The 24,751-nt window shown below is 36.4% G+C and overlaps 2 protein-coding genes across 2 annotated transcripts in view; one reads left to right on the top strand and one right to left on the bottom strand.

The window, feature by feature from the left end:
• Positions 1-24,751, top strand: part of IMMP2L (inner mitochondrial membrane peptidase subunit 2) — a 914,520-nt gene that overhangs the window by 447,345 nt on the left and 442,424 nt on the right. The gene's annotated exons all lie outside the window — the stretch shown is intronic.
• LRRN3 (leucine rich repeat neuronal 3) overlaps positions 1-24,751 on the bottom strand; it is a 39,090-nt gene that overhangs the window by 13,030 nt on the left and 1,309 nt on the right. The gene's annotated exons all lie outside the window — the stretch shown is intronic.

Here is a 24,751-nt window from a genome sequence, read left to right on the forward strand (position 1 = left end):
CCTACTTCGTCCCAAATGTTTACTAATATAGCACCACTTATCTTAGTAACTATTCAGAAATGTGTTTCCTATAACTGGATGAGCACACTGACTTTTGTTGTTGTTTATTTCTCCTTTGATAGAAAAGTTTTACTCATATGAAATATAGAAGGCAGTTGAGTGGTACAGAAGGGGAACTAGAATAAGCAAAACTTTTTTTCTAAGCCTAGTTTTGCTGTGTGGTTCAGATAAATCATATTACTCTCTGAGTCTTAGTTTCCCACAAAATGTGGATTTTGGACAACATTTTCATTACTATTTCCAAATTGATAATGTTCTGAAATATCCCATAAAGGTTTCTTATGGAGTCACTGTTATAAAGAAGTTCCCTTTTTAGAGCCAAATTATTTTTGTTATTGTATAGGACTTATGCACTAAAACACATGTGACGAATCCCATATATTTAATTGGTACTATCTTTGAGGATGATTTCCTTAGATTCTTATATTTTGAGACTCTCAAATCATCTATTTTCAAACTGGCTAAAATTCTCTTTTGAATTATGATAGGAATAGCTGTAGCTAAAAAGTAGGGAAAAAAGAGATTTGATATCATTTTGTGTCCTTGTCATATCCTGGACCTTCTGTTTGAACCGAGAATATTAGTGCAACTCTTAAAGCAAGTCATGTACTATTTTCATACCTCATGAAACTAGGCTCAGCTGACTCCCTTAGATTTAAATGTAATCCTTGCAATGAATTTCTTTTAGAGAAACCAGGAACAACTTAAATAGCACAAGTCTTTTTTTTTTTCCCCTCTAAATCTTAAAATATACTTTGGGCAGATTTTGAGAGAGTCTTTGGACTTTTTAGCTGGTGTCTTCTGCTGTTTTCAGAATTTGGGGATTGTGCTATGTGGGGAAATCCATAGGGATAAAGTAAAAAAAAGAAGATAGTTTTCTTTAAAAAATAATTACAAACATGGCACCCCCAAACAGCAGATCTGTGGAAGCTTGTTATAGCATAACCAGAATCAGGAAGGATAATTCATAGTGCAGAAATTCCTTATTTGTAATATTTTTTTAGAGAGTAGGGAATGCCATCTGAGTCTCAGGAGGGTTTCATATTGGTGTAGTGATTTCTGTATACTTATAAATAATAGCTTGTTGTTATACTGACATTTCTCATCTTGAAAGGATTCTGATTTGTATTTATTTTTAATTATAGTTTTTGCTCAACTGAGCATTTCATTAATAGCATTATATGTGAGGTTGATTTTTGTATGTAATTAGCAAAATGAACGATATTTCTAAGACAGAACTTGTTCTGTCTGTTTATGCTTCTATTTCTTCTATGAGAATAACTCCATGTATTAGGGAACTCTATAACATAACAGTACTTCATTCAGTATTGTGTAAGTACCAATGGAATTTGATTGCCTAATTGGCTTCTTTAACTTCCTTTTTATCATTTCCTTGTTAATTTAGCATTTGTATAGTCTCAAGTGTAGGTGTTTCTGAGGAAAAGTTTTCATTTATGCATTACCCTTAACATTCACTCATCTTAGAATGAAGTATTAATATAAGCATCTTATTTTCCAAATATGGAAAACTAATAATGGAAATTTTGCTTCAGGTTATAATTAAACTATAGATCTCTCTTTGGGTGATTAATAGTAGATTAGCAGCAGGATATTGTGAAAGCAAGGAGATTTCCCAAATTAGGAGAAGACCTCACAACCTTTAGTGACTTGATTTCTAAAATGAGAGGGTCCTCCTGCTCTACAATTAAATAATTTTTGTAATAATGTTAAATAAGGTCAAAACTGTTTGACTATATTTCCCAAACAAACATAATATATTACTAACATGTACTGACATAATTTACATGAAGATTTCATGATATTTTCAGATTTATATGAGGTTTATCCACATATTTACTTGTGTGTCAAACTATGGCATATAGATCGGGTGGGAATTTTTCTAGAATCAGAGGTAGTCATAAAGGGATTCTTAGGACCTGAACAATTCATAGGAAATTTGGAGATTTTTTTTTTTTTTACTTTTATGTCAGGAACAACTTATATATGTGTAAAAAATAATTGTTCTCTTTGCAAAATGTGTGTGTATAGGCATATGTGTGAGATCCGTTAGTTCAGAAAATTCCCAATGTGACTGACAAAACTTACGTACTAAGGTTTCCCATTTTGGTCCAATTTTTATTCTTATCAGTAGATGTTTTGGGTGATTGATTTAGTTAGGCATCAATTTATATTTGAAAATTTTCACACTGGTGGAGAGGACAAGTCTGCCTAGATAAGCTTTCCTTTTTCCCTTGATGCTTTTGTTTTCCGAAAACTTGTTGTTATTGTCCAGTTCCAGTTTATTTGAGAAGCTAGGGTGTGGGATGATTTGTAAATGATGCCATCCTTTTGTCTTCTGAGGCATTCCCAGCTACATTTAGAGACAGCCTCTCTAGCAAACTCCTCTGAGTGTATGACATGAGAAATGCTTAGGTGGTGCATTGCAGTACAATGGTTTGGAAAAGGTTTCATGTAGACTTACTTTGTTTCCCTCCATTTCAGATAAAAATATTTGGGGTAATTTTTAGGTAATTCCAACAATTTTTAAATATTTTCTTCTTCATTAGAAGCCAGTCATATACCCTAAACCAAGTCTTCGAAGTTTCCATTAGGTGAGTCATCTGAGGACTGTCCACCTCCCTGGTGTAGTTAAAAGAAAAAGAGTGATTCCAGCTTGAGTTGATTCTATGGACAAGGTGCATGCATGCTGCCTAGAGCTTTCTGATCACAAGCACTGCTCTCCCTAGGGTCTTAAACATGGGAGGCCATGATAGGCATATAAAACACCCCCACTAAAAAACAGAAAAGGAAAAAAAGTGTATTATATATTGATTGCTACAAGTACAAGTAAATGCTTTCATACTGATCTCAGGGGGGTGTTTGAAGCAGAGACATGCCATAAAAGGATGACAGGAAAAAGATTTTCATCATGTTTGTGTTCTTTCATTAGCTCACTTTGGCAGAACAGAAAGTCATTGGTTTGTGAAGAAGGTAAGGAAGGCTCTGAACAAGAGTCCAATGATGTACTGTAGATGGAGAATGAAGAATAGTTCAGTGGCAATATTATTACAGAAAACTGAAAATTACATTTCAGAAAGGGATGTTCCTCTGATGAGAACTCAGAGTGCAGGGTCTCTGGATAGTTCAGCTTCTCTTCTGCATATAATTATAAAAAAAAAATGTTTTCATTGCTATTAAACAAAACAGCATGAGTATCAGTGTTCTGTGTTTTTGCTATGAATTGTGAAAATAAAACACGTTTTGAAAGGAACTGACACAAAATGGGCTCCTGTGGTCAAACAATTTCTTCAAATGCAGTAAACAAGGGGTTGAGTCATAGCACCACATCTCAGGTGTGCCGTGAGGCAGTGCTCGTCTGCCACTGAGGTTAGTGATGAATGATGCTCTGTTACTGCATCTGAGGGAGCCGATAATACAGATAGGGTCTGTATTATTAGTTCCTTATAATGAACGTGGAATTGCTTGTCCATTTTCATTTGAAAAGTGTGTCTGATTTCCCTCATGCTCTGTGATTTTCCCCTCATACTCTTGTCAGACTGCTTAAGACAGCAGTGCTCTCTTTGAGCCCGGGGGCTAGAAGAAAGATGTTTAAATACAGCAATAATACAAAGTCAATTGAAAGCTTGAGAAAACTTTTCTGAATTTTGCTTTTGAGTTTCAAAAATATCCATCTAAACAAGGAACAGGGGTAGTTTTCACTCCTGTGCGCATCTTCGTGCATCTTTCAGTAAGAAGAAACTTGTTACTGACAGGTCATGGGCTCCTTCTCTAACACTTGTGTTGACAGATGATCACTGTGAGATGATCTGGTGGTAACCTTGAGAAAATCTGAAGGGGCAGCCAAGGCTAGTTCTCAATGCACCCAAAGTCAATGAAGTTTTATTATCTACCTCATTTGTGGAAATAAAAAGTGCCGTATGCACCTTAAAGCTTTGAATTTTCTTCTTCCTGTCACTTAACTTATAGCTACTGAACTTTCCAGGAGCCTCCCAATTGCTCTTTGTTTGGAATTAATTTTGTGGACTACCTTCAGTAAACAATCCTGCAAAATTTGGTTGCCTAAAACCTCCTTGAATTCATTTAAAATTATTATTGACAAAGGGGACACAATTTGATTCATATTCTACCTGCTCATAATAGACTTTATGATGAATTCTACTTGAATAGCTCAGACGGTAAAGCATCTGCCTGCAATGTGGGAGACTTGGGTTGGATCCCTGGGTTGGGAATATCCTCTGGAGAAGGAAATGGCAACCCACTCCAGTACTCTTGCTTGGAAACTTCCATGGATGGAGGAGCCTGGTAGGCTAGAGTTCATGGGATTGCAAAGAGTTGGACATGACTGAGTGATTTCACTGGTTGCTACTTGAATACGTTTCTAGTAATATTCAATGACTATACCATATAAGGACTAGACTACGTTTGGGTAGTGAACATTTGGGGTATACGAGATGCCCAAAAACAGTGACATAAAAAAAGAATTTGTGTTGCCTTTAAGTGGGGAGTAGAAAGGGTCAAAGTTAACAGAGGAAGTAAAAAAGAGCAAATGGTCATTTCTTTGAAAGGGAAAGTAGTACAACTTGTAATACTTGCAAATTTTAACTTTATGTTAACAGGCAGCATAGGCTCTTGCTAACATGACTTCTTTTTACAACAGTTACCTCGAGAAGAGCTTGGGCAGTATGCCAACTTAAGCATATTTTTTTGAGGTTCCACTTTGGCTGGAGATCTAGTCATGGAAATGATTCTAAATCTTAATTGAGAGAAAGGATTCTTTCAAAACAAGGTTGTAAATTTTTCTCCACTTTACACTTAAAAGCCTGGTATTCATCTCATATGTGGATTAGGTGAAAAGCTAGGTAACAAATCTCATGTTTGGGAGAATTTTTTAGTAATAAACTCTCTACAGAAAATACAGGAATACATTTCAAACTATCATTTTAGGCTTGGAAAAGCAAATAGTTTTATATCATTTTACAATAGCTTCACAGGGTAGAATTTAATGTTTTTATATATTTTTGATTACTGGATTTGAGTTAGGAGAAGAACAATTTCCCTTCACACATTTGGGTGATTCAAAATCTTTTAAATTTGATCTGGGACATTGACTAAAATTTACTGTTCTCTTGTGCCCAAACTCAGATAGTAAAAAACCTGCCTGCAATGTGGGATACCTGGGTTGGGAGGATCCCTCGGAGAAGGAAATAGCAACCCACTCCAGTATTCTTGCCTGGAGAATTCCATGGACAGAGGAGCCTGATGGGCTATGGTCCAAGGGGTGACAAAGAGTTGGACACAACCGAGCAACTAACACTTTGTGCCCAAAAAAATTATTTTGTGAAGGGAAGTTAATTTACCATTACTTTGTATTGCAGGAATATTTCACACTGTTAAGTCAAGAATTATTCAATATTAATTTGATGTTAAGGAGAAACTTTCTTTGAAGCTTAAAAGTCTTTTTCTATTATTTGTATACTTATATTTTTCATATCATGCTTACATTTTAGATGTTTTCAGAAGTATAGCCATGTAATAAAGTTTGCATTAAACCAGTAGGCAATTGGAATTTAAGATCTAAATTTCAAATAGGCTTATTTTTGTGTGTGTGAATTCTTAAAATTGTAATATATAATGCTATTTAGTAAGATATATCTTTTCCATTACTCCTGGTATTGTATAGATTTTCTTGGAAGGTATAGTTTTATTTCAGTGAATGAAAGTTGTCCTCAGTGTATGAGAATAATTAAACTGTGTGAGGATGATGAAAAATATGGAGTTAAAGATCATAAAGTTTCCTAAAGATCTTGGTCATCTCCATAAAGATTTTGTTTTCTATCATATAACAGTAGGAATAAATAACAAAAGCAATGGAAGTAGTAGGAGTCATAACATGCTAAATTCAGTTTCATATATATATATATATATATCCCAGAATAATCCCATTAGCATGTGTTGTTGTACCTGCTGAAGAGGTAATGAAATGAGGTTCAGAGAGACTTAGTATGTTGGTGTAAGTGAAAGGGCTGGTTAAGTTATGGCTCCTGAGCTTGATCTCAGATCCCTGACTTCATCATCAGTCATCTTTCTGTTAGGCTGTGCTGTATAAAGCTTTGTGTTGTAGATACACTGATACTTGATTGGCCCCTTTGTTAGTTGTTAATGAAATACTTTCTAGTCTACTATACTTATGTCTTACTCACTTCCTCAGCATACACAAAGCTGAATATTCCTTTTTGTACAATAAAATTAAATGATGTGTGTGTGTGTGTTAGTCACTCAGTTGTGTCTACCACTTTGCAACCCTGTGGGCTGTAGCCCACCAGGCTCTATCCATGGAATTCTCTAGGCAAGAATACTGGAGTGGGTTGTCATTCCCTTCTCCAGGGGATCTCCCCTCTCCAGGGGATCTCCCCACTCCAGGGATTGAACCCAGGTATCCTGAATTGTAGGCAGATTCTCTACTGTCTGAGCCACCTTTTGTACAATAAAATTAAATGATATTCCTTTTTAAAACTTATGAAGGAAAAGTTAATGGCTCATTATGTAGTTGGCAATGAACATGTTATATTGTACTGAAATTATTTTAGGCATTTTAGACATTTGTTCTTTAATTTGGCTTTTAATTATCCCATTTGGTGATACCTTGTTTATAGACCACCTTAGCAAAGTATTGCTTCCAATCATTGTCACTGTTTTGTTTTCTCTATATAGCATTCAAGACTACTAGAAACTGTTTATTTACTTTTTGTTTATTGCCTGTTTCCCACCACCTCCAACTAGAAAGTTAGCTTTATTAAAGCAGTTCCTGTTTTGTTCAAGGCTATGTCTCTAATGTCTTGCTAGAATAGTGCCTAGCTAGTTAAGAAATTACCAAAAGAACGAATGAATGAATATCAGTTGATTTAAATTGTAAATTCCCAAAATAGCATTATAAGACATATCTACTATATAAGATACTCATTTGTGACCTTGGTTTTGCTGATGAATGCTGGGTTCCTGACAACAGCTTCTATGAATGGAGTATTGAGTGATAACATAAAATTGGCAAACTGAGAAATAAATATGTATGTGTTTGTAATTTGGGTAACTATGGAAACTGTCCTCTGGTGGCTCAGATGGTAAAGAATCTGCCTTCAATGCAGGAGACTGGGGTTTGATCCCCAGGTAGGGGAGGTATCCTGGAGAAGGGAATGGATACCCTCTCCAGTATTCTTGCCTGGAGAATTCCATGGGCAGAGGAGCCTAGTGGGCTACAGTCCATGGGATGACAAAGATTTGGACATGACTGAACAACTAACACTTTCACTTTCCAGGAAACTAGCAAAAGTCACTTATAAATAGTAGCAGGTGTAAAAGTATAGTTAAATACAGATTACTTCAGTCTTATCAGTGCCTCTAATCCAGTCTTCATCCTCATAATAGTATGTTGAATAAATCTGTCTGGAGAGAATTAATGACAGTAGTGTTTTATGAACATACCTTTTCACTTAAGATATATTGTTTCCAGTTGATTTTTATAGGTCATGTCTATAGTAGTAGTATAGTATATGAGGGTGTAAGGTAGATATATTATTTTCTGAAATTTTGTGGCATTTTTACATGACAAATGTAGAAAGCTATGTGAATTTGGTCATAATATGTTCCTAATATCTTGAGTTGTCACAGACTTTAAAAAATATAAAATGCTATAATGGCAATAAAAAGGATAATAATAAACATTAAGATGGTATTGAGAACTCTTATCCAAAACTGGTTTGAAGGGGCTGGCCCACCTTACTCATGGCCAACTGATAATGATCAAATGGGAAGTGTTCATTACAGCAACAATCTGATAAGTTGGCATTTTTAGTGAAGTCTAGATTGGAGTAAAGAATCTGAGCTGGAATAATGTTACTTACAGAAAATAATGTATTTCCCTAAATACTTTGGGGCATAAAAACACCCTTGTTGTAAAGATTCATATACACCCAGAGAAAAATGTTGATACAAACCATAACAATATCTGCTGTTAGTCAAGACTGGGCAAAGATTGTCAGTACCAATTTTTCAGCAGAAGTACACAGAATCCATGCAGTGCGTGTTAAAATGAGTAAAATTTACTTCAATGTCAGCTCTGTATTACTAGATTCTATAATATTATATATATATATATATATATATATATATATATATATATATATATATATATATTACTCTATATTATAACTCAGAGCTTTGAAATGGACAGCGAGTGTTGCAAATAAATCTTTGGAAGTTCATTATTATCCAACAAAATTATTGCTCAGTGTATATGAAATAACAAATCTATGGCTTTGACATTTAATCAGAGCATAAGCACATTTATTGAATCTCATATCTGAGATGATTACTTCAGTAGAGCCCCAATTAAAAGCATGTGGGTTTTAAAAATTCCTTTCAAATAAAGTAAAATGCACAATGCTTGTTTTACTTGGACAAATTCATTTTATTCTTTGCTTCATGTTCAGTTGCCTTTTCTTAAACGTGCTTATTCTGAGTTTTTAATGAACAGAAATGGCTGTAATGTAAGTATACAAAGAGCAAACCAAGGACTGCTTTGTGTGTAACAAAGGACCTAGAAGGTTGAAACTGCCCATATTCCCCTGTGACTGTTCAGTTGAATATAAACTGTCTACAATAGAATGTGAAAGGAAGTTTCTATCTGCTCTGGGGTTGGTATTATAACGTAAGGTGTTATAATATGTTTTATATGCCTACATAATTTAAATTATTAGACTTTAAATAAAGACTCCTTAATCTGAGTCCAAGAAGAAAGAAAGGAAGAGAACGGGAGAAGGACAAGAGAGAGAGAGAAGGAAGGAAAGATGGGAGAGAATCTGGGTCTCTGCCACTCTCCTTTTTCACTTTCTAGTGAAAGAAACTCTGCTGCTGCTGCTGCTAAGTCACTTCAGTCGTGTCCGACTCTGTGCGACCCCATAGACGGCAGCCCACCAGGCTCCCCCGTCCCTGGGATTCTCCAGGCAAGAACACTGGAGTGGGTTGCCATTTCCTTCTCCAATGCATGAAAGTGAAAAGTGAAAGTCAGTCGTGTCCGACTCTTAGCGACCCCATGGACCGCAGCCTACCAGGCTCCTCCATCCATGGGATTTCCCAGGCAAGAGTACTGGAATGGGGTGCCATTGCCTTCTCTGGAGAGAAACTCTAAGTATTGTCTATTCATGAGCTTCTGCAACTCACACTGCAGCTTAGCTGTCTCTTCTCTGATTTAATAGAAAATTTGATTGTTTTTCTAGGATTTACATTCAGAGTAATTGTTTTTGCATTCTAATATAGTAAGAAGTAGATTGAATAAATGCATAACGTATTAGAAATGCTATTAAGCAAATGATTCTATGTGGTACTGTTGAATAAATGTTCTCCTTTTCTCTTATGAACAAAACACAAATTTCTCCAATTATTTTTAAATTGATTGTTCTCTATTGTTGCCGAAGGAAAAGTGAAAAAAAAAAAAAAATCTGTGAGTTCACTTCATTTAATCTTCTGTATGAATAACTGGAGCAACAGAAGACACGTCTATACAGTTAGGAACTTTTGCCTCCAAGACCTGGAAGGGACACTTGCTATCTGCATTCTGGACATATAGTGTTTTCACACGCTGAAACTTCAGTCCTGTCATCTTGTTATTTATATTATACATCACTGCTATCTTGTAGCAGCCATACCTCACCCATTCTTGCCCTATTTAAGTCCCTGCCTTAAAATAATCAGCCCTTAACTTGAGACTTGGGTGGTGAAAAACCTCAGAGAGGGTTTTCACATGGCAGTCATGGTTGTGATAGAGGACATATCCATTTTGTTTTGTTTATTTGCTTTCTAAGTGGGCCATTTTTCTAAAAGAACATTCTGAAAATCAGTGAAGTTCCAGAAACTTGTATTGTTCTGAGACTGATAATTGAGCTTTATTGTTTAAAAAAAAAAAAAAGTTGACTTTCCCAGTCTGAACAACATCAGGAGTTTAAAAAGTTACCAGACTTGCCAATGAATAAGGACAACAACTCAAGTTTTTATTTTCAAGACCTTAACGGATCTACAGATTGTGTCCATGCTTTTAGGTCTAAGTGGAGAAGTAAGTATGTAAGTAATGGATAAGTGTTCTCATTGTATTCAGAGTGGAGATGTTAATTTGCTTTCTCCTGCTTGCACAGATGTGGGTAACGTGATGCATTCTAGGGTCCTGCACAGCCTCCTGTGAACAGGGCCTGATTTGTGTTCCTGTGAGGTTAAGAATATGCTTCTGAGAAAATTAATCATCTCCTATTTGTATCTTGCCTTTGTTTTCAGTCCAGAAAAATAAGCCTGTCCTTGCTGATGCTTTAAGTATTGAGCTCTCAGTGTATTCCTTGGAGTATCATGCATAGATTTGATACATCAATAGAGTCAAATTGGCTAAAAGAGCTGTCAATGATAAAAGCGGGGATGCTATAAAAGACAATGGTCTGATCACATTCCTGTGACTCAGGCAATCTGTATCCATCTCTTTTATATATCAGTGGATTTTTTTTCTTTCCCATTTGCATAAATTGGTAGTATATATAATAAAATTGCAAACAACAGAAAGCAAACCCATTTTTTAAATTATGAAAGAACAGAACTTCTGTCAGGAGATTTGTTCTCTTGGGGTGCAAGGAACAATAAAAATTCATGCTGTATTTGTGTTTTAGAAGGTACTTTGAGGGTTTTGTTTTTTTTTTTTCTCCTCTCTCTCTTCCTTCTCAACAAGCTAAATAGCACATGGCAGTTGCCACAGCAACCCATTTTTGTGATTTGCAGAATACGGGAGCAAACCAGCTGTAAATTGTCAGTCAATAAATCTCTCTTTTCATAGAAGATGGTAACATATGTGGTCTTATTTGGTCAATTTATAAACTTTTGTGGTGTTTTGTTCTCATCTGTTCCTTTCCACATGCTGTCAGGAATTAGTATTCTATTCTTTCGCTGCATAATTTCTGAGTTTCGTATATAATGTTAACTGGAATACCTAGATGGCAGAATTATAGAAGGCTGCTGTTGAAAAATGAAGGTTATTTGACATCAGTTGTGCCATTTTTCAGCATATTGACCCATGAATTCTTTGGTTTATCTCATGGAGAAGAGTCAAATTAATTTTTATAGGGCATTTTAAAAGCCGTTGTGACTCTTTTACTTGGAAATCCATAATTTCAGTCTACAGAGATGGGTGTGATTTTGTCTCCATGAATCCTTTGCTGTGGAAACAACTGCTTTAGGCTGGAACTGTTGGAAGTCTAAGGCCCTGCTTTTGCTCTCTGTATCCTGGCAAGTAGGCCCACATTTTGGGTCCAACTCATTTCTAATAGCTATTGTACTTCCTCTTCCTTCCTTTTATCTTTTCTCCTTTCTTGTGTATAAGGCTCTTCCCTTCCCTCTGCTTGCCTTTACTTTCTTGCCCAATATTCCAGAAGTCATGATCCTCTCATTCCAAGGACAGTTTGCCTCTGCTTCCAATGGAATGAGAGCCTGGGTATTTGTGTGCACAGTTTTTAATTTGATAGTAATTTGATAGGTAGTGCAGCTTACAACTTGTTGGGATACACGTGTATCTTTTCCCTTGCTGCCTGTTGGCAAGTTCTTCACCTTTTCTGTTCCTAATAACAATCTTCCTTTCTCCCACATTTAATAATCTTTAGCATTTGTTCAAAAGAGCCACAGCCTGAAAAGACTAGGTGGAGGAATTTATGATGAGACATTTCTGATGTTTAGCACTATTTTAAACAATTGCTGGCAACCAGATGGAGTAGTTTGACTTATAATATCCCCTCCTTCCTCTTAAAACTGCTATCAGCAGCAATTGAAGTGATGGTGTTCCTTACTACACTGACAGCATAAGGATACATGAAAATGTATAAACTTGGAACATTAGCAGCAGATATGAAAACATTTCTAGAACTAAAGATGGCATTTGGTAAATCTAAAGTAGATGGCAGCAGACATTGTTTTATTGTCTAGAATAATTTTGAATTGTGGCTTAAAGCACTGTACATCAATGGGAAAGCACGGCGCAAAGGGAGAGAAAGTAATTGTAGGACCACTGTTTCATCCCTACCTGGGGTTTCATCATTTCCCCTCTACAAAACTAGCTGAAGCTGTGAAAAACGGAGGTGTGTATGCGCATGCATGAAGGAAGGAAAGAAGGAATTCTTCAACAGCAGGAGACATTTTTCTAGCAAGTTTGGCTTTCAGAGTGGTTGCTTGAATATAGGCCCAAACCCAGAGATACGAGTAGTGTTACACTTGGGAAGTGACAGTGAAATTGCAGCCTTTCCCCCAAACCCATATTACAGGCATGTAACTTTTTACTTTTCCTACTTTGCCCCACATTTAACCCCATTACTACTGCTACTTCTTCTTCTTCTTCTTTTTTTGATATGGAACATTTTAAAAGTCCTTATTGAATTTGTTACAATATTGCTTCTGTTATATGTTTTGGTTTTTTGACCTCAAGGCATGTTGGATCTTAGCTCCCCAAACAGGGATCAAACTCACACACCCTCATTGGAAGATGAAATCTTAACCACTGGGCCTCCAGGGAAGTCCCTCCCCAATACTTCTTAAGCAGCCAGTGCAAATGCTTTATCATATTCTCTTGTCTCTGGCACTCTCAGCGATGTTCCTTAGAGCCAGCCTAGTGACTAAAGGATCAGACATGGGCTCTAGTTCTTCTTCTTCCTCTGTCATTGATTTCTCATCTGTATAAACGGTGGTTGACAATAGTACCCTATGGGCTTCCCTAATGGCTTAATGGGTAAAGAATCCACCTGCAATGCATGAGACAGAGAAGACACAGGTTTAATCCCTGGGTCAGGAAGATCCTCTGGAGGAGGGAATGGCAACACACTCCAGTATTCTTGCTTGAAAAATTCCATGGATGGAGGAGACTGGCAGGCAGGCTATAGTCCAAAGGGTCGCAAAGAGTCAGACACAAACTGAGCAACTAAGCAGAAACACAAGCACAATAGTACCTGCCTCAGAGGGATGGTATGAAAATACAATGATGCATTAAAAGTTCTTAGTTAAAAATGTTTATATTAACTGCTTCGGAAACAAAGTAATTACTAAATATTACTAGTACCAAATTAATAAGTCATGCACACATGCTAAATTGCTTCAGTCATGTACGACTCTTTGTGACCCTATGCACTATAGCCTGCCAGGCTCCTTTGTCCATGGGATTCTCCAGGCAAGAATACTGGGGTGGGTTGGTACGCCCTCCTCCAGGGGATCTTCTGGACTCAGGGTTGGTACCCATGTCTATTACGTCTCCCGCACTGGCTGGAGGGTTCTTTACCACTAATGCTACCTGGGAAGTCCAATAATACTCAAAATAATGGTCAAATTAATTTAGAATTTGTTGTAACTTAAATTTAGTTTGGAGGTGGCGATGTTAGAATAGAAGTAGCAGAGCAAAACAGAGCTACTTGAATGACATTTGGCTGATTTGCATTAGAGGTTATAGATTTTACTTGCCTTGTAGTTTGTTTGTTTGTTTTTTATCTCTGTGAGAATAACTCTTAAAATTCAACACAGTATTTGTTACCTCAGTTCTATGGCATGTCTTAGAAGAAGAAAAATTATTAGAAACCAGGTACAAATAAACAGGGCTAGACACTGGTAAAAACTATTAACAGTTGACAGATGTTAAGAAAAAGTCCAGTGTTGGTGTGTATGCAAGGATATACGCATGTGCCTAAATGCTTGTATTAAGTTGGCATTGAAATTGATAGAGTGCTAGAAGTACAGTGGTTAAATATAAATCTGCAAAAATGCTAGCATAACTTTTTTGAGATGATGGGATAAGACAGCTGTCACTTCTTAAGATATGGTTACACTTGGGGGGAAATAAATCTTAAAGAGATTGTTAAAATGTAACTTAAATGTCATTCATTAGTACTTATAAGAAGGATTTTTCAAATGAGAGAAAATAAAAACTATATCTGAAGTCATTTTGATAAATGGACACTCTTCTTTAAAAGAAGTTCATGTTATTATCAGCAATTTAAACATTTTAATTTAGCAACTCAGGGCCTTGAGTACTCATTATTTGACACTATGCATTCTTTTGGAAGAAAACCTATGACAGGATTTTTATAAAAAGTTAAAAAAAAGTTTAAAATGAGATTTGTCATTTCAAAGACTGTAATTATTTTGTATGTTATAAACCTTCTTAGGTTCCCAGCAAAGAGGATTAGGACAGAATGACCTAGAGGCTTTTAAATTTGGGATGGAATATCCAAGAGGTGTAGACATTTCCAATAAAATAACACAAAGAACTGTATCATTCTATTTCCATTTTGGATAATTATGAAACTTGGTTTTTGTGTGGTTGCCATTTCTTTAATTTGTGACTTTCCATTTAATAATTTCTCTCTCTCATTTGATTTAAAAATGAAACAAACAACTCTTCAGCTGAAACCACTTTAGAGCACAAATTCAAAATCTGGGTCCCAAGTAATTAACATGCTTGATGCAGAGCAGCAGCAACACGTTAATGTCAGTAAAATGTCAATCTAAAGAGGCGTCTTGAGGAGTGACTGTATGATGGCATATTGGGCCTCTGCCAGCCGCCAGCAGCAAAGAGTTGTGCAAATATGGGTCCTTCCCAGGGAAGAATCTGCTGGGTTTCTCTACAAGGTTGAGTTTGGGAACTTTTGGTCATAATGGTGCTTAAGAAAAGGAATGATTTGATGGGAGCATATGGTCCAGTCTTTTTGAAGCTCTGCCATCACAGTCAATGTGCTGTGAAATAACTGCTAGGCAAGGACTGAATCACCTGGCTTCTGGTTCCAGTTATGTTTTTAAGTAGTGAGGTCACTTTGAGCAAGTGACTTAATATCTGTAAAACCTCTTTCAATTTCATGATTCTGTTATACCAGGTCAGACTCCTTGTATTCTTCAATGGAATTTGAAGGTAAATGCAAAGGGAGTGTAGAATTGATTCATTAGTGATGCCAGTGGTGGCTTCTGGGTACCCCTCAGTTAAGTTCCACATAGAATGTGATATAATCTGAAAATGGGAGTTCATGAACATGTAGGGTAAAGGGTTTTGTCCATTACTGGTAGACATTCCTAAGGATACCTGATCTACCATCCTATAGATATCATCTGAGAACCAAGAAATGACTATAGGTAGTGGTCCTTTTTAGACTGGAGACTGTTCTTACCACAGTCTCACAGGCATATTAACAAAGAATGTCTACTTAACCATCTCAGTCATATCCCTGTCAATCAAACCCCTGTCTCATCTAGCTCTACCCTATTCTTGGTCTTTTCTTGGGAAAAATACAACTCAATATAACTACTGCATGCATATTCTGTATACATTCAAGCAAGTAATTGTTCATCAATAATAAGCAATTTTTCTAAACCTAAAATAAAAATGGCAGAAAATGGACAATGAAAAAAGATCTGAATCTTTAACCACTTGTTCTGAAACTTTGAAAAATCATTAGGTGTCACTCTTAGAGATTCTAAGATTCTGTGTTAAAAATAAACACTATGAATTTGATGTCAATCATCACATTTACACCTTACTGAAATTTCCTTTAATGTTAAAAGTGAATCAAAATATAAAAATAAATGTATATGTTACATCTAGGCAATATGCTTCAAAATACTTTTGGAATATATGCCTTGTAAAATTTTAATAGAATGACACCTGTTAAGATGAGAAAATTTAGATAGGTATGGTTCTAGTTGTTTTATTATATACCAGCAAATAAAATAATTTCTTATCATTATCTGAAGGTTCTTTTCATTGACTTTGGATGCATCCTCAGTCATTGATTATATAGCCATGATGGGGCATGTCTAAGTGAATGACTAAATCATAAATTATTTTAGAATATCTTTCCTTTCAAAGATTCATAGAACTCTCTGTCAAGTAAGTAGATAGAGTGGTACATTGATTTATAATTAAACATAATTATCTCAAAAAAAAACCTCATGCTTAAGTGAAGTTAAGAACTGAATATACTACTACCTTCAGGGTTGGGTGGGAAGGAGAGTGGGGGCAGGGTGTGGTGGTTGAGGAGGAGTTACTATTCTAGATAGGAAAACATTCTTTGTGCAGCAGATTTGAATTTATAAGTGTTTGTCATTTTTCCTGGGTGTACAGAATGTAGAAAAATATAAAGAATTTTCAAATAGTTCTCAAATCTGGTGAGCTATATTCAAGGGGGCAGGATATGGTGGTTGAGGAGGAGTTACTATTCTAGATAGGAAAACATTCTTTGTGGAGCAGATTTGAATTTATAAGTGTTTGTCATTTTTCCTGGATATACACAATGTAGAAAAATATAAATAAGTTTCAACTAGTTCTCAAATCTGGTGAGCTATATTGAAGGAGGAAGGATAGAGTCGAAACATTTTTCTGCATGGTCAGTTTACAAGGTATTTATGACCTGGAAAACTTCCCTTGTTTTGTTCCTTTTACCCATTCCCTAAAAAATGGTAAAGATCTTAGATGCTCACAAGTCCTTTTGGAATTCAACTATAATCATTTTTTTCATTACACTTTTGAAATTGCACAAATTAATGGCAATATTCAAATAGAAAATCTACAAGTAATAATTTTCTTTTAGATTAGTTGTATTATAATAAGGGATTATTGTTCATGAAATACTAATTGAGTCAGATGTGTGATAAAACTGAAGTTTGACTGATTATTATATGTTTTCTGAACTTTGCTGAGAAAATTACAACTATAGAAAGAAACTGTTGTTGAATGCTTCTGCATGAAAAGTAAAATGCTTCCCAAAGGAGAAATATATTATGCTTATTCTAATTTATATATGTTATGGGAGGCAAATAGCATGATTTTAAAGTGCGGGCTTTGGAGTCAAACATTCAGGATTCAAATCAGGACCCTGGTACAATGGAAAATTGGGCAAATACTTCTCCATCCTAAGCCTCTGCTCCTTCATGGAGCCGAGATATTAGGTGAGATGAGGGATGTAAAAACCTTAATGTTGAATAACTGTTGGCCAGCATCCTCCCTTTCTCCTCTTCCTCCTCATCGTTACGTATGAATGTAAGAAATATCAGAGAAAAGAAAAATAAAAATTTTAATTTAAAATTCTAAAAATATTTTATTTCATACCTGTGTTAGGTTATTCATGATGCACAGATATTTTACCTTTTATCACCTCTAGCTTAAATTCATTTTTCAGTTCCCTAATGATAATTTTTTAAAAATAGTTGACTCTGACAAGAAAAGACAGCTGAATATGAGCTCTCTCAACATAACATTATTCTTTATCATTGGGAGAATCCTCAGTAACATTTGGCCCTAATTTCACATTCAGCTTTTTCTATGTAGGACAGTCAGATTGAAGGACTCCCCTGATAGTTCTTTGAGGAGGTCACTCAGCGAGAAACACTGAAGTTTTGCAAAGAGCTGGGATAGAAGAGTTTTGCTGAAGTTTTAGGTTTGGCTCAGAATGCTCTGTTTGGAAAATGGATTACAGCTTTCATCAACTATCTTTACAGAGCTAGAAGCTTATTGATGATGAGGAGGACTGATTAATTTCATTGACAACTGATGGTCATACTAGCCGTGAAGTAGTGTTCAGACTTTTTTGACCTTCTTTGTTTAAAGGAGAATTCATGAAGAAAGGAAGGATCCACAGACTGGAACTGGAGCCCCGAAAGCTTGTTATAAATAATGAAAATTGAGACTTATGGGCTAAGCTTTGTGTTTCTCCTTTGTGTCAGTTATTGTGCTGGGTGACCTCAGTTAAAGAAGCATGTTGAATTCTACTTGATGGAAAAATGGTGACAGAAGAAGACTGTAAGCTCATAAGGTGCCAGTTAAATAATCTGGCTCCACACTGCAGAAATCATTTTAGTTGAGCAAGTGGATAGTGATACTCAAATACAACCAAGTAAATCATCACTTTTTTCTCAGAAACAAATAAAAGAAGAAAATATGAGTGAATGCTGCCAATAGATGATATCCTAGTATAAGAAGAATGCATTCTGTGAAATGCTAAATTGGGAGATTGTATTTGGATAGAGAATCTGAGATCTGGAAGGCGGTGTAAACTAGTTATATTTAGGTAATACCAACAAGGAAGCAGAGTTGCCTGGTGTACAGAGGCATGATCTATACAGCCAAACTGACTGTCTTTAATTAAGTGAGGCAAGTTGCTTTTTCTTCACCAGGTCTTATTCTTTCAGTTATAAAGTGGGATTAATACTATTAGAATAATTAATAATAATAGTTTGATATGATTATTGTGAGGGGTAAATGATAAAATGCACATGAAGTGGTTAGGATTGTTGGGCACAGAAAATGCCTGTGTGTAGCGTAATAAATGAGTTCTGCTAATATCATGATCATTTCCTTAGCCAGTAACGATTGTCAAAGAGACATAATGCAATTTTAACTCATAAGGTCTCTGCTAACAGTATTTTAGGTCATAAAACATGTAATTCTTCATTCTTTTGACCATTTTGTCCAATAGCAGAAGACTGTGACAAACATAGTTCATAGTATAAATGAAAAATGAGACTGGTATTTACACGGAATTTGCTTGCTCATGAAAAGTAAAGTAACTGGTTAGGGAGATGGTGCTTTGGCGAGTGCCTCATTGATTTTCAAAAGTTTGCTGAAACTCACTTTATGACACTCTTTGAGCAGCTGAAGTGTCTGTGTAAAAAAACGTGTGGATGATCAACTACAATAAGCAGAACAAATATAACTTATATGTTTGGTAAGTGAATCAGTTCACCTATTCACACAAAGAATTGACTTGGATGGATAGTCTAAGCTCTATCTTATAATGGCATTTTACATGCTTTTCACTCAATAATTATTAGGAAAAGAGTGTCCAATTTTATAAGTGCTTAGAATATATTTCTTTTTCAGATATAGTGGTTGCATTGTTTTTCTCATTCCATTCTCTTGCATTTTCCTTTCAGTGATGCAGCACTGAAGCCTACTTTAGGATTCATTTTTGCCTCCTCTATTGTTTTATTCTCAGTGCCTTAGGCATGGGGAGTATAAGGCCATTAACCCCTTGGTCTTTGTGGAAATCAAAATGCCATTTGTCTAGATGTAAATTACCTCCTGCCACTACTGAAATTTCAAAAAAGTCCATTATGATTCCATATATTGTCTGTTTCGTGTTTCCGATTTTTTGATGATTTTTTGATTTTCTGACTGATTTTTTTGATGACAACAGAATTAAACATGGAGCCCAGAGACATTGTTAGCAAACGGCAATAAGACTGGTATGTCTCAGGCATATGAAAAAAGCGATGAGAAAAACAGTCTAATGACATAAAGGCCAATATGAGTTGAATCTCAGAAAATATATGTCTGTTAACATTTTTTGAGTTTTTCTTTTGTTTTGTAACAAAAGTAAATTTCTGACAATGTAATTTAAATGCCTTGACATTTCAATGTGATGAGGCTGTAATATATTATGAGTCAAATTTTATCAGTGGAATAAATTTGCTGGAACATTTGCCCTTGTTTCTTTATAGTCATTTTACTAATATAATTTCCTAACTTTAGAGAGCATTATAATAAAGCTCATTCCAGTCCTCTCTACCACAATGCCTCTTTAAGTATTTCCTGGAATCAAAATACTCAATATTACTTTTGCCACTGGTAAGTGTTATGAGTCCAGAGACTTCCTGAAGGCCATTGCTTAGCCATGGCACATTAGCAGGCTCAATCCCAGGGGAATACATTCTCCCATTCCTGGAGTCATGGCTTTGCACAAGTCAGGAAACTGCCTCCTCTCTCACTCATCAGGTAATTAAATCCCAGAGGTTTTAGGCCTCTGGAAAGAGAAAATATTTCTTGTTGATGCTAAGCCTTTAATTGATTCAGTGGGTCGTTGGGGAGTCCATGGGCCTTTTCAATGCAGACTTGGGAAAAAGTGGTGATGTTTATACTCCTTCCTAAACAGAGTAGCTATTATTTGTGGAATGCTTTACTTTCTGGAAGTAAAGGTTGGCAGGATAACCTTTGGAACATGTGTTTTAGGAATTTTCATTTATTCCAAGGATGCCATTACTTTTGAAGTATAAAATCTCCCTCAGGGCCCTCAGAATAATCTGAATAAATTTACTGGCATTTTGAGTTCTTAGGGTGCCATCTTCTCTCCAAGACTAGCTAGAAAAGAGATGCCAAACAGGCTGCTTTTCTAATAGACGTTATCCAGTGGTGGTGCTTCACATGACTTTGAAGACTTTGCTCATAATTTTCCAACAATCTGGAACATGCCTGAAAACTTACTCATCACATTTTATCCAATTTTTGAGACCTTTGCCAAGTATCTGTTTATCAGAGTGCTAATGCTGTGAGACAAACATATGGGTGAGTAGGTAGAAGACATGCAGTCTTTTTCTCCAAGAATAGAGGTTGGTTGTGTGTATGTGTGTGTGTTTCTTTAATTTATCTTGGGCATATTATTAGCTATGATTTAAATTAAGAAGTACACATTTTTAATTGCAATGATCTATCCACCCATACTGTGGTATGGTGCAAGGGGCAGAAATCTTGAAAGGATTAGGCTAGAATGTGATTTTAGAAAAAAGAGAATGACCATTTACTGATCAGCTTACAAAGAGCCAGGCATTGTGATTGGTGCTGCACCATCTCTGGAGTCAGGATACCCACGTCCTCCACGTGTTAGTTCCCTTACTGTGGGAAGTCTTTAACCTCACAGAGCTTCATTCTTCAGTCTTACAAGAAAAATGATCATCATTATTACTCCCCCAGCAGGTTGTTGGGAGGAAGAAACGTCATTTACTCTGTGTACAGGATAGCTCTAGAAGCGTCACAATTACTGGGGTTTTTTTGTATTCTCCTTTACTTCCCCAAAGTTTTAAAGTCAGTTCATTACTATTATCTTAGCAAAATTTGGAGAGCACACTGAGAAAGAGAAATTTGCTAAGAAGAAAAAAAAATAGGACTGTGAAATGAAGGCGCTAGCTCATTGCCTACAGTGGTTCTCACCCTAACGATGGAAATGGAAAGGTAAGGCAGAATGGGGGAGATGGAGAGACGAAGGTAGGTATAACTATTCTGAGCATCTCCTCTGTGAGGTGCAGAAGCAAAATATGAGGAAGGACACTGCATATAAAGAGGACACCTCTAAGTGCATTAAAATATTACAGTTAAACCCAGTAAAAAAGGATTGGAGAGTCTCTTCAGAATTCCTGGGAACTCTGAATTATATAGTAGAAGGCCAATAGCTGAATAGGTGAAGGATAGCAGTATTATTATTAAGATGTTTTAAAACCAGGGCAAGGGTCTAATTTTTATGACTCATTACAGAATACAGTAGGCTATATCCCAAAGGCAAATTATGAATTTGAAATGTTGGTTGTGAGATACCTCAATGAAGTGAAGTTGCCCAGTCATGTCCGACTGTTTGCGACCCCGTGTGCTGTAGCCTGCCAGGCTCCTCTGTCCATGGAATTCTCTAGGCAAGAATACTGGAAGCCATTCCCTTCTCCAGGGGGGTCTTCCCGACCCAGGGATCAAAGCCGGGTCTCCTGCATTGCAGGCAGATTCTTTACCATCTGAGCCACCAGGGAAGCCTGAGATAAATAGTTATTGCTTCTATTGTTGACTCTCTGCTCTAACTTTGCGAGTACTTGATTATATGGATAAAAATCTACTTAAGGATTTTTTTTGGGGGTGGTGGGGGCATATATCTATCAGCCTTTACTTCTACCTTTTAAAGAATATTATCTTCAGAAGAGGGAATAGGCAGACCTTTAGCAGACTGTTGGAGGGATCACTGTAGGGCTTCTGTCCTAGACTGCCATAAAGAGCTGAGTGTGCTGGGGTAAAGATGTTAAACCCTTTGGGCCCCAGTTTCTTTACCAGTGAAATGAGCATATCAGAGCCTTTACCGAAGGTTGTACTATTATTACATGAAAACCTCTTCACCATCTTCATTTCCCCACACCGAGGTTGTGTAATATACTTTTATGAATGGCACCTTAAAAAACAGCCCTCAGTTAAATGCAAATATGACAATTATGCAAATATATAATAATAGATAGCCCAGTGGGCACTGCATTTCTTCACAAAGTTTGAGATGAGCATTTGGCATCTCTGCTCCCCAGTCTTAACAATTTCTAAACAGCATCTGCCGAGATTTAGTTCTGCTCCTCTCATCAACGTAAAACATTTGTATTTCTCCCTGTTACTTCTTTTATCCTCTGGCACCACCTACTTTCTTTATGTGAAGTTTGATTGCCTTTTAGTTTGTGGCTAAGGGAACAATTGCTGTCACATTCTACTTGCTAGGTGTCCAACCAGACATCACTTCATCAGGAGAGAGGCAGGGAGGTGTTCACTGAGCTCTGCACGGGACCTGTGTTCAGTTGCTACAATGGGAAGCTTTCCTAAGTGCTGGTTGCGTAGCCAGCATCAGAGAGTTTTATCTTTGGCAGCGCAGATAAGATGCTGATCTGTTGCCTCATGTTTACCTGCTTTATTCAGTTGCATGGGACCAAGGAGTGACACCTAAGTGGTTAAACCTTCACATCCAGGTCTCCATGGCCCATTTAGATGGCTGGAGATGTGGCCAGTGTTTGTCAAGATTGGCTGGAGCAACAATATTTTAAATTATTCTTTGGGGGCATCTTCACTGAAGCTAGAAGTAGGGACTCATTTTTTAGCATGCAACTGGCTTCCGTTTAAATGATCTCCTTCAGATTCCCCAACAAATATCTCATCTGTGACCATCTTCAAGGGCTGCAAATTAAGTAATACTATTTAATTTACATAAGTGTTAGTTTGTAACTCAGATTACAAACCTTTCTCTTCAACATAATTATTTTGTAGTAAACATCACAATGTCACTTTACAAAGGCAATTTGCACCAGGAAAAATTCAGAGAGGAGGGGAAGAAAGTAAAATATTAAACCTATTTTATGACCAAAAAAAAAAAAAGAGAGAGAGTAGGTGTAAAAAAGAACAAAAATAATAAAATACAGTTAGTGAATTATAAGTTGATTATGGTTTTCATAGGTTCATAAATTGCTGGCTTAAAAAAACTGATAACATGGTGTTTTCAGCCATTAACAGCAGTAACAACAACCAAAGGTAAAAATGCCAACTACTCATCAGCATTCTAACTCAGCGTGCTGACTGTGACAAGCAACACTCTGAAAAGATGGTCCTTTGATGCTTGTCTTGCCAGAAAGCTATTATTTTTGGTATAGCTACATGATGTGGGGAGACTGTGGCTTAGTCTTCCAGGCGTGCTGATATGTCCATCAATTGGCATTGGTAGATGCCAATCAGATCACTAAACTCCCTGGCACACATTGAGTGACAACCCTGGGGGCCTGGAGTGATTGTATCTCTCAGACTCAAGTGGGCACATTATTGATCTCCGTAATCCACAAGATATGTATGTGAGCTTTACCAAGGTTAAAGAGTGAATCCACTGTTCTGAGGTGTCATTGATTGTAATTTTAAAAGAGGTAGGGTAGGATTTAAGAATGTGTGTGTTTGGTATGGAAAGTTTCCCCAGAAAAGGTCTGAGAAAAACTGAAATCAATACTGCAATGCTACACCGCACAGGAGTTTGAAATCTGGAGGTTGAATGTCAGCTTCAGGCTTTTCTCTTGGCTAGGAACTTAGGAGGTGCCTCGAAAATATCAGATCTGTTCTGTGGCAGAAGACACACTCCTAGTGAATAGCAGAAAAGCAAATGCTACACCTTTTCCTCTTTGTAATAAATCATTTTGTTTTTCTATAGACTGCGTGTGGCATTTGAGGCAGAGCAAGCAAGCCTGCCGATATTTCAAGCTAATTCTTCAGCATCTTTCATTTTTCACTCTGAGCAGGAAACCTCTTCTTAAACTTGTTCATTTTACAGAGGGAAAATCAAAGCCCGTGGCATGTTGTCAGAGCTGCTTTATTGTCATCATTTACAAAGGTCACTGGAATTAATTGACTTCTTACGTTACATATTGTAAAGTGACTCATTTTTTGACACATTTATGGAAAAGTGGCAAGATCTAAGTGGCTTGTTATTGTCTCTTGCTTTCGGCTCATATTATAAACTAGAAAACCAATAATAACTCTGAAATCACAGTGGTAGAAAAAAATAATCTGCAGTTCAAAAGAAGCAGTCTCCATTAACTATTTGGTTAGCTGAACTAGAAGAAGGAAGGAGAAAGCTCCTGAAGATAAAATGTAAATACTTGGTTTCTTTTACTGTCTTTACAGGATCCGTTAAGGGGGTTAGTGAGTGTTTCCATGAACACACTCATGTTCTAAGTAGCTGGCTTCCTTTTACATGACTGGAAGTATAAATTAACCCACACTATATCCCATGAATCATCCCTGCATGGATGCTCATAGTTTACTGAGAGTAATTCTGTCTCAAAGGCATTGCTTCTGAAACTAAAGAGAAATACAGGGTGTAAGCAGTATTTATAGTGTGAGGGCACAGTATGTTCCGGGTAGGTTTTGCGAATCCTTATTTCTTCCTTTTTTTTTTTGTTTTCACATTATCCCCTTTTCACTAAATGAAGAAGGTTCAACTCATTCTCATAGCTTGCTTTCATGAAAATTAGAGGCACGGAAACAAGGACATATTGTTAAAAATGAATAAATTAGAGGTGAATTAAG

The sequence above is a fragment of the Dama dama genome, chromosome 18 (genome assembly GCF_033118175.1).
Source record: "Dama dama isolate Ldn47 chromosome 18, ASM3311817v1, whole genome shotgun sequence".
Lineage (NCBI taxonomy): Eukaryota > Metazoa > Chordata > Mammalia > Artiodactyla > Cervidae > Dama > Dama dama.